The 10,370-nt window shown below is 37.6% G+C and overlaps 1 long non-coding RNA gene across 1 annotated transcript in view; it reads left to right on the top strand.

Annotated features, from left to right (window-relative positions):
- The first annotated feature begins 278 nt into the window (after positions 1 to 278).
- Positions 279 to 10,370, top strand: part of LOC127020166 (uncharacterized) — a 200,370-nt gene continuing 190,278 nt past the window's right edge. Inside the window, exon 1 of the long non-coding RNA XR_007767023.1 lies at positions 279 to 489. This is a non-coding gene — a long non-coding RNA (uncharacterized LOC127020166). The remainder of the gene's footprint in view (positions 490 to 10,370) is intronic.

The following is a 10,370-nucleotide window of genomic DNA, read 5'->3' as shown; positions in this document are numbered from 1 at the left end:
GAATCTATAGCTGTTACACAGAAGGGGAAAACAGCATGCCTGATTGCAGCACCTGACTGCACAGGTAAATTGCATCAGAGACCCAGGTATCAGCTGAGTATTGTTCATCCAGCAGCAATCAGCACACCTCAGCTGGGAAGAATTTAGTTTAAAACCAAACAGCCTTCACAAGTAAACTATTGAAAGATCTTAAAAGGCAGGGGGAAAATGCATCCTGAAGCTTTTCAGCTAAATTCATCAAGAGTGTTCTGAGAAGGAGGGGTGGCAGAAGGAGCTGTGTTTTGTCTCCAAGCTGAGTTACAAGCCTCAGGAACTGAAGTGAGGGGACTGCTCATGCTACCTCCTCTCAGCAGTGTGTCTGTGGGGTGATGGCCCACTGCGCTTGGGGAACAGTAGCATGGCTGCATTGGAGGAAAGCTCTGCCTCTGTTGGTGTGCGATAGCAAAGTGTTGCTTTCCTGGTAGCTACACCTCCAATAGCATCATTTGGGTAATGTACCTGATGCCTTTTTTTTTTTTTAATGCCTATAAGATACAAATGAGCTTCTTAAGGTAACTTTAAGACTAAAAGAAGACAGAGGCTCTATTAAAGAGTGATTGTAGAAATAAGGTTCCTATAACAGCAGTTTGTATGTAGCCCAAAGGTATATCTCAGTACTTGTGCACTCAGTAATGGTGCACAATAACATGATTAAATATTTTTATGGCTATATAAAGTCAAAAAAATTCAGGATGTTTCAGAATCTGATATCCTTGTAACTTTAGGTTAACAGTTAGAATTTTTTTTTTTTAAATTGAACAGATTTATTAAAATGGACAAAATGTGAAATAACTTTCTATCTTCTGAAGTCATGAACAATTGTATATTATAGTTGCTATATCTATGGCTAAGTATATGCTGAGTGAATGCAACTTTAGCACTCTGTTCTTACCGTGCTAAATTTACAAGCTCATTTGTTTCCTACAAAGTGGTTTTAACAATTAGATGGTTTATGATATTGCAATGTAAAAGAAATTCCTCACATAAAAGCTTTTTGTTTGGAATAAGCACACTTAAAGGAACCAAAAGTTGCAGCTAAAAAGGCACAGTTTCTTGGATTCTACAAGTGAGCAGTATTAACTTAATTTTAGTGAGTTTTATGACTCAGTAAATTTTTACTTGCACATGTCATAATGAGACTGGCTTTCTTAGTCCTTACAGGATCTAGTCCTGGAAAAATTTGGATACATATAATGTTTATATGGGGAAGCAGAATACCTCCTTTTTTTTCTTTCCTTTTTTTTTTTTTGGTGTGTGTTTTGTTTTACCTGCTTCCTAAAGACTCTTTTTTTTTGGTTTTATTTGTCTGCATTAGAAGTTTAGGGCACTTTTTAAATTCAGGAGCTTAACCCTATCATTCTTTCTTTCTTGAATATTTTATTCTGTGCATTATTAATGTCAATTTTGCAATCAATATCTGTAGCTCGGGGGAGGAGAAGAAGGCAGGGAGTGCAGTGCTATTCTGCTGTGCAGATTTGGCAACGGGATGTGTTTTGAATAATGACTTCAGCAATGAAGTCTTTAGAGAGGTTTCCATTGTGCTTTTTGCAATTTATTTTGTCTTAAGAACACAAATGCTATTGTGTTCAGAAAGGCCCTGTTTGTAGGTACAGAATATAGGAAGAGATACACAGAAGTGAACTGCTGCTGGTTTTAGCGTATTCTGGAATTCTGCATAATTCTAACCAGGAAAAATGTCATCTTTTGAAAGTGGAGTCAGCCCTGAAATTCTGGAAATGTGATAATGGGCCTGAGAAAATCTAGACTTTGTGATATTTCAAAAGCAGACACAGTGTGGAAAACTGTAAGGTATGAGTCTTGGTTAATCAGTATGGAAACTAGAAGGGCGATGATGAAGGGGAAAAAGGGGATCTCTAAATGTGATGACTGTGACTTTTGTAGTCCAGGTTTTAACTGATGTTCCCTGCAGTTAGCAATAGAACTGTGTCTTCAAGTGCTTACATTTGGCCTTCCAGGAAGTTGCTGCAGTCAAACAGGAGGAAGTAATGAGACAAATTGTATATCGTGGGTTGAGAAATCAATATGTGAGATTAAAACATGATTTTATAAAATGAACTCCTATCTGAATTTATTGTAGGATGGAGAAATTTTTCTAATACAGAACTGTACAGAATAATACTCTGATGCAATGGTAACAAATAAATGCATTTCTCCCCTCAATGGAAACTATAATCCCACAATTGTCCTGCAATACCCAACAATCTGTAGGATAAACAAATACTAGTATAGTCCTTTATTTTACTTAAGAGAAATTACTTAGACTTTTCATTTCTACCACCTTTCACAAAGTAGTGATAAATGAATAGGCCTTTCATGCTTAGCTCCGAATTAAACTGCTTTTTGATTTTAATTTGGAAGAGTTCTAAGTATTGTCAGTCCTCTGTACATTTCATCAATAAGTAGATCATATTTATGGGCTTTTATCAGATATGCTATAATACTTCCAGAAAAAGCATTGTGTGTAACACTTCATAGTTCTATCAGTCCATAATTTTATATCCAGTTAGCCCCAATATACATATGTAGAGTACAACTCAAGCAAAGAATTGGGTCAACTGTACTTGCTTTCTTCCAAGGTCCTTTTCTAGCCGTACTCCTATGAAAATCTGATGTAAACATTTTAAAGAATGGGTTGCTGACTAGATGCTGCATATAAGGTTGCATGGAGTATCTACTCTAAATCCTCTAAGCAGTTCTTACAAAGGAAATGAGAATCATTCTGATGAATAATTCCTAAATTGTACGTGTTATCCTGTTTATTCCATAAACAGTCTAATATTGCATTGAATTGTCCGGTCTTTGTGTGTGTCTGTTTTAGCAGACCATGTGGCTCCATTTTCAAAACTCTGATTGCAAAACCACTCTCTTAATTTTTGGTTTTCAAAAATATATGTAGTTCTTTCATCATCTTTCTTACCCATAGCATCAGAATTCTGGGTTGTTTGATGGACTGCTTTCCATTTTGTACCTCTGTGGTAGCTACTTTAAGAATCTCTTTCACATTCAGCTTTCTAATGAATAATTTACTTTTCATGGGTTAGTGCATGTGAATGTTTGGAAAGGTTAAATATCATAAACTTCTCACCTAATACAGTGCTCGATTAATGTTATCACTTCATGCAGCAGTTTGTTACACAATATTAGGGAAAAATCCTAGTTTAAGTGTTAAAAATGTGTTAACTGGAGGATAATTTGTATTTCACAGGCAAAGGTTTTCACTTGCATTCTTGGTACTCAGTTTTCTTCAACATTTGTATCTTATTTCTACTTGAGACTACTTATATGCTTTAATCAAATATGGTGAAAACAGGCACACTTGGCAAGGTATTTTAAACCAATTCTGTATGTTTTGATACAAGAGGTCTGCCAGGGCCAGCCCACCAGAAAGGTACATTTATGAAAGTACTTTTCAATGCTACCTTCTTCCTTTTTTCTTTGATAAACCTGTGCACTGAACACATGTGACAGTAATCCAGTATTTAACTCAAGGGATTTTGCAGGTTGAAAGTGGGACTTCAGCCATTTAGGTATTTTGAAATGAGAAGTGATGGTTGACTTTCGTGCTGCTTTACTAGAGAAAAACATGTTACGGTCTGAGTATACTTCACCAGAGAAAACACCATTTGATGACATTTCAGGACTTCCGCACCCATTCAAATGTCTGAGCCGTAAGATTTTTCTGATGAAGCAGGAATTTCTACCTCTTAACTTTCTACCTCTATTCAAAGTCATATTTGGGACTAGAAACAAAGGGTGAACACTGCCCCCACCAATTAGATTAACTTCTGTATTTACAAAGGATTTGCTTTGGTAAAATAGCTCTGACCACAACTAGAAGAGATAAGTATTAGAAAAGGTAAGTAGTGTTGCTAAGGTCATGTTTGAGGAAGGGACTTTACAAGATACAGGGGCTACGTAGTAGGCTCTAATCATAAAACAATGCAGATATCTAAACCCCAGTGTACTATCTGAATGCATAAAAGCTTAAATCCAGTGACTTCATTGTTTTGAACAGCTTGTGAGTGAAATCGTACCTGTTCTTCTTGTCTGAAGACATTGGAGTCATGGAGCAGTGACGAAATTATTACATCATTTGACTATGTGGGTATGAAAAAAGTTGTAGTTCTAGCTGCCTTGTGCTTTCTTGTAATGGTTACTTTTTTTATGACTGCTCAAATAACGATTTCAAAGCTTGTTGCTTGACTAGCCCTGGATTTATTGTTCAATGTACATGTGATCTGATAAAGAAATAGACTTTTCTACCATTGCTTTTGTGTTTTCAACATTAGCTGAAATGAGGCCACAACTTGGAATGGTAAGGAGAGGAAACATCAGAAATGCTAGTGTTCTAACCCCAGAATCAATTAACACAAGCAGTCTATAGACATGGCCTAATGTGTTTATTAAAAAACAAAACAAAACAAAAACTTTATATAAATGTAAATGCAGTTTTTAATCAAATTACATATCTTTTCAGTTTCTAGACTTTTGAAAAATTATGTAATTTTTTCTTCTTAAAATAGTGCAAACTGTTAACAAATTTAGTAGTTACTGTTCAAAGACTGTTAAAAACCACTTGAAATAACATGACAATCTCATCTTTACAGTAATACTAGGTTGTTAATTAGCTGAGCTACCCAAATACTGAGATTATAGTTAAAATGGCTCTGAGTAGGAGGTGATAATGATGCGCTGCCTGTTTTACAACACATTATATGCAGTGCGCATTAATTCCGGTTTTTAAAAGAAAATTTTCCATCGTATTAAAAAGCTCTCATTTTAAAGAGTAAAATCTTTCTCAGTAAAACTAACCTTATTAAATATGTCTATAATAGATATTACTATATCTGGCAATGAGAAGAATCACAGATGTGTGCTTAAAAAGAAGAGGTGTGCCATTATAAAAAAAATGGTAATAAGCATCACCTCAAATTTAACCAAGTGCTGAAGTCTGTAAATTCTGGTTTGACAGAAATAGTTAAAAATTTATTTTATTTCCTTATCTCATGTTTATAATGTAGTCCTTAGCTGCACTTGGATATTGGTTTGTGTATGTGCTGGAAATAACTGGAGAGTGGCCATTTGTCACGTGACTGTCCGGCAGTGAACCCTGTGGTGCCCACCTTAACTAGTTTTAAAGCCTTCCTGGGTATGCTTACATGAACTGCAACTGTAGATCTACCATTCTGTAAAGAAAAAAAATGTGCTTGTCGTGTAAGAAATTACCATTCCATTTCTGCTATTTTTGTAAAAACAAAGTTCATGCATAAACATTTTCTTCACTCAAGAGCTGTGTGGGTTTTTGTTGTTGTTTAGGTTTTTTCTTTACTTGAGGAACCCAAGATGTGCGTTTTTAAAGAGCTCATAGGAAAGGGACAGAAACCCCCAGAGGCTTTCTTTAAAGCTTGATATTCCCTTTCCATTCATCCATCTTTTTATTCTTTCTATGCTTTCTTTCAGAGCATAGTTATTTAATGAGATCCAGTAGACTTGATCTTAAAAGTCTGTGGTGGGTTGACCCTGGCTGGATGCCAGGTGCCCACCAAAGCCACTCTATCACTCCCCTCCTCAGCTGGACAGGGGAAAGAAAATATAAGGCAAGGCTCATGGGTCGAGATAAGGACAGGGAGATCACTCACCAATTATCGTCATGGGCAAAACAGACTCAACTTGGGGAAAAAGATTAATTTAATTTATTACCAGTCAAATCAGAGTAGGATAATGAGAAATAAAACCAAATCTTAAAAACACCTTCCCTTCTACCCTTCCCTTCTTCCCAGGCTTACTTTACTCCCGAATTTTCTACCTCCTCCCCCCAGCAGCACAGGGGGACGGGGAATGGGGCTTGTGGTCAGTTCATCACACATTGTTTCTGCCGCTCCTTCCTCCTCAGGGGGAGGACTCCTCACACTCTTCCCCTGCCCCAGTGTGGGGTTGTTCCCACAGCGTGCAGTCCTTCAGAAACAGACTGCTCCAGCATGGGTCCCCTGCGGGGTCACAAGCCCTGCCAGCAAACCTGCCCCAGCGTGGGCTCCTCTCTCCACAGGTCCTGCCAGGAGCCTGCTCCAGCACAGACTTCCCACGGGGTCACAGCCTCCTTCTGGCATCCACCTGCTCTGGTGTGGGGGCCTCCATGGGCTGCAGGTGGATATCTGCTCCACTGTGGACCTCCCTGGGCTGCAGGGGGACAGCCTGCCTCACCATGGTCTTCCCCATGGGCTGCAGGGTGGGAATCTCTGCTCTGGCACCTGGAGCACCTCCTCCCCCTCCTTCACTGGCCTTGGTGTCTGCAGAGTTGTTTCACATATTCTCACTCCTCTCTCCAGCTGCAGTTGCTACTCCCCTGTAACTTCTTTTCCCTTTCTTAAATATGTTATCCCAGAGGCGCTACCACTGTCGATGATTGGCTCGGCCTTGGCCAGTGGTGGGTCCGTCTTGGAGCCGGCTGGCATTGGCTCTATCGGACATAGGGGAGGCTTCTGGCATTTCCTCACAGAAGCAACCCCTGTAGCCCCCCCTGCTACCAAAACCTTGCTACACAAACCCAATACAAAGTCCTAAGTCAAATTTGTTGAGAAATACAGGAAAGAATTCTGAATCTGTTTTCTCTCATGTGGCCTCAACACTGGTGTCCACTGTACGAGGTAGAAGGACTTCTTTCTGGGCTTGGTTTGGGGGGTTTTTTTGGTAGCTTAGGAGTTTGTCTGAGGAACTCTGGTACTTCTGGGAACCCGAGTCTTAAGTTTTATGATAGAGAACTGAATGGGCTACTTACCCGTTTTAGAAGATTTCAAATTTATCTTATCAGATGAGCAGTAAAGTTAATGTCTTAATCTAGGAAGAGATCAAATAAATTTTTTGTGAATAACTGAAAGTAAGGCCTTATTGCTGTCACAGTGAATATTCTGTTTTTAGGATAATGGAAGGAGTTGCCAGAGTTGTTGTATCCATCTTTTGTAAGGGCTAAGTAATACTAAAACAATAAAGGATGTTAAATTTTCTTTTTCCCAGGTATTTTCTGGCACCTGGGAAATGCCAAATGATACAACTTCTTTGCCTCTTTCCAGACTAAGATGATTGAGAAAGCAGTTTTTTAGGTGTTCATTACCCTTGCACTTACAATTTTTCTATCTTAAAAAAGCAAGTTTACTATCTGAAAAATAAGCAGCTCATTGGGCAATTACTGCTTCATGTTCTGCGTTAAATTGCCAAGAGGGAGGGCCTTGACAGGAGGGAGTCCACTCTAGCTGCCATTTGGGTGCCTCTGTCATTTTTTAATTTTCCTTCTTGATTGAGGTAATCAAAATGCATTTTAATTTTGAAAAAATGTTAATATGCCTTTGATATTCCACAGGAAAAGACTTTAAAGAAGTTAGGAAACAGTTTCTATTGCTATAGCTTCAGATGTTCCTGCTTACTGACCCTTTCAGAAGTCACTGGAAGCATGGCAGGCAAAGAGTTTGCAGAATGAGGTCCTTGATTAATTAAATACATAGCTGTCCATGCTCAAGAGCAAGGTCTAATGCTTTTATTGTCAAACTGATATTTGTATTGGGCATGATACAGTTACTTTAAGCTTAACAGTGTTTCTTTGACTACAAGTCCCTTTCAGCTGGCAAAATTTTCTCTAAGACAGACATAACATAGTGTAGTTAATTTTATGCCTTTAAGTATCTGTACTGTAAGTAATTGAATAAAAAAAGTATGTTATGCAATAAGGTGCATACCAGTGTCCCGATAGTGCTATAGAACTATGAGAGATTAGTGACATCAGTGATATCATATTTTCATATTTACTTTTGTTTACATAATCTGCACATTCTCTACAAGTATAGCTCTAAAACAACAATAATTTTTGTAATTATAGACATGTCTGAAATTCATTATGTGATAAACGTATATTCCCAAGGATGACTAATGTGCTTAGAGGATTGTGCATAATGAGTGCTTTGCATTTTATAGATTTGATCCGGAGAGAGGGTAAGATCCTTGTACAATTTTCTGAGCACCTTAATGTAGCAGCTATAGAAACCAGCAGTTACAATCCTGGTGTCTTTTAACATTGTGTGTTCTGCAGGATAGTAATGCATATGTGCTTAAATAATGTCATTCTTCAGGATATTATCATGAGACCGGGTGGAATTTAAATTACAAGCACCAAAATATATGTATGGTAACCGTAGTTTTCTTAATGTGATGGACCACCTTTCTTTCAAGAAACACTTGAGAACTGTGTGTATTTGTCCAAGAATAGTATACAGTCTCTCATGTACATTGGGGGAAATAATTTTTCAAAAATATCCATGGGAAGAGAGGAAAAAGATCTTATATAAATTAGGGGCACACGATAAGCTGGTGTACTACTCACACCTTGAAGGGATACAAGCAGATAACTTGAGGAGACTCTTCTGATGTTTGAACCTCAGGTTTTATGGATCTTCTGTTTTTTCTCCATTCAAAATGCCTAAGAGGCTTTGAATTAATCTTCTCAGAGGTTTACATGAGTCATTTTTAAATGGTGTAAGATTTCTTGGTGTTGTTTTTGTAAGTTAGTGAGTTTGATTTGTTTTAAGAAAGTGTTTGTAGTCATAATTGAAAGAGATATTAAGCTTAGTGTTAATTAAACAAATTGATGTGAATATCTGATTGAGTCCTGAGAGGGTTAGATTTTTCCCAGCTGTGAGAGAGATCACATTAAAAGATGAGTAATTTGTAAGTTAACTGCATGAGTTAAAGGAATTTGCAATAAAAATATGCATGTGTTTATTCCTAAACTTTAATAGCAAAATGTTTTATGGTCTTGGCTTTGATACACTGGAAGTGTGATGAAGAAACTAAATTGTAAGTCTATGCTAGAGAGAGGGCAGGACCTTCCTCTTCTGTGGAAAATGACAATTTTTCTTTTTGGAAGAGTGAAGGCGGCCTGACTATTTACTAGCCTTTAGTAAAATCCTAGAAAATTATACCCTCCCTCCACAGCTTTTTCTTTAGCATGCTTTGGAGAAAAAGAACAAGGAAGGATATACAAGTAATAACTTCTGAGACATGTAAGGGTGATGCTCACTACAAAGTTTCTAAATAAATTTCTTCATTTGCAGACTAATTTTCCCATTTTCTGTTGCCATTTTCAGCATAATTTGATTCAAGACCAACTCTGAAGTTGCTTTGGGGAGTGTAAGGGTTGGATCAGATGACTTCCAAAGGTTTCTTGCAACTTAAATTATTCTATGATTACAGTTTGAAGTCCATGTTTGGACCTGGTATACTAGAAGACATCTCTGGCACTGGGTTCTGAAAGTAGTTGTAATATCCTGATATTTGTGAACAGAGGACTCCTTTATTACATGAGGCATTGATCCTGAGGTCTCTTTTTAAGGAATTTTCTGGGTTTTTTAGCAGTCTTGATTATTTCTTTTTAACAGATAATAATATGAAACAATTAGGCTGCTCTATTTAGATCTAATTATTTTACAGAAGGTGCAGGATTTGCATGCTCTGATGCATAATTTCAGAAAATTAGGAACAAGAAAGGTTTTTCTTTGTTACCCTCAAACAGCTGCAATGTATGTCTATAACAAACTCCCTGTGAATGGGAAACTGAAATATTTTTACCAGGTTTGGGCTTATATCATTTTGTACCAATAGATTTGAGAGACATCACTGAATTGGCATCTTCTCTTCTCCGAATCATGATATTGCCCTGAAGATGGCTAGCATTGCAAGATTTCTATATATGGGATTTAACTAACTAAGGCTACACACAAGCATTTGTCTGTTAAATTGCATCATCATGTTACTGAAAGTTTCTCCTGACTGTCTTGGTTCTGAAAATTGTGCTCTAAAATTTCCACAATAGCTCTCTTTACCTTTTATAGAGAAACCTTTTGGTTTGGTTTGGTTTGGGGTGGGTTTTTTTGGCTGACTCTCCTGTGATGATTGACGTACCCTCTAAAGTGGGTTGAGCACTAATGGTACCTATCCCAATGGCATCTGTTCAGATTTTAAGCTTCCTAGCATGCTGCTCATGTACAGTATGAAGGATGTCCCCATACCTGAGAAGACAAACTTAAAAAGTGTGATGATTGGTATAAGAAATGCAAAAGGTTTTTTTGTTGTGTTTTTTATTTTTATCTGACTGTTCTCTTTGTAGTAAACGTAGTTTGCTCCCTGGAAAGGCAGACTTCTCCCAGGAATTTGTCATGAGAAAGGCTATTTCCAGAACAACAGCCTCTGTTGTTCCTGAACAGCAGCTGTACACTGCAGCCTCTTAAATTGCACCAGATCTGCATAAGCTTGCCTGTCCCTAGCAT

Source organism: Gymnogyps californianus, chromosome 10 (genome assembly GCF_018139145.2).
Source record: "Gymnogyps californianus isolate 813 chromosome 10, ASM1813914v2, whole genome shotgun sequence".
Classification (NCBI taxonomy): domain Eukaryota; kingdom Metazoa; phylum Chordata; class Aves; order Accipitriformes; family Cathartidae; genus Gymnogyps; species Gymnogyps californianus.
Note: the sequence above shows the minus strand (reverse complement) of the source record. Positions and strands in the feature narration are given on the sequence as shown.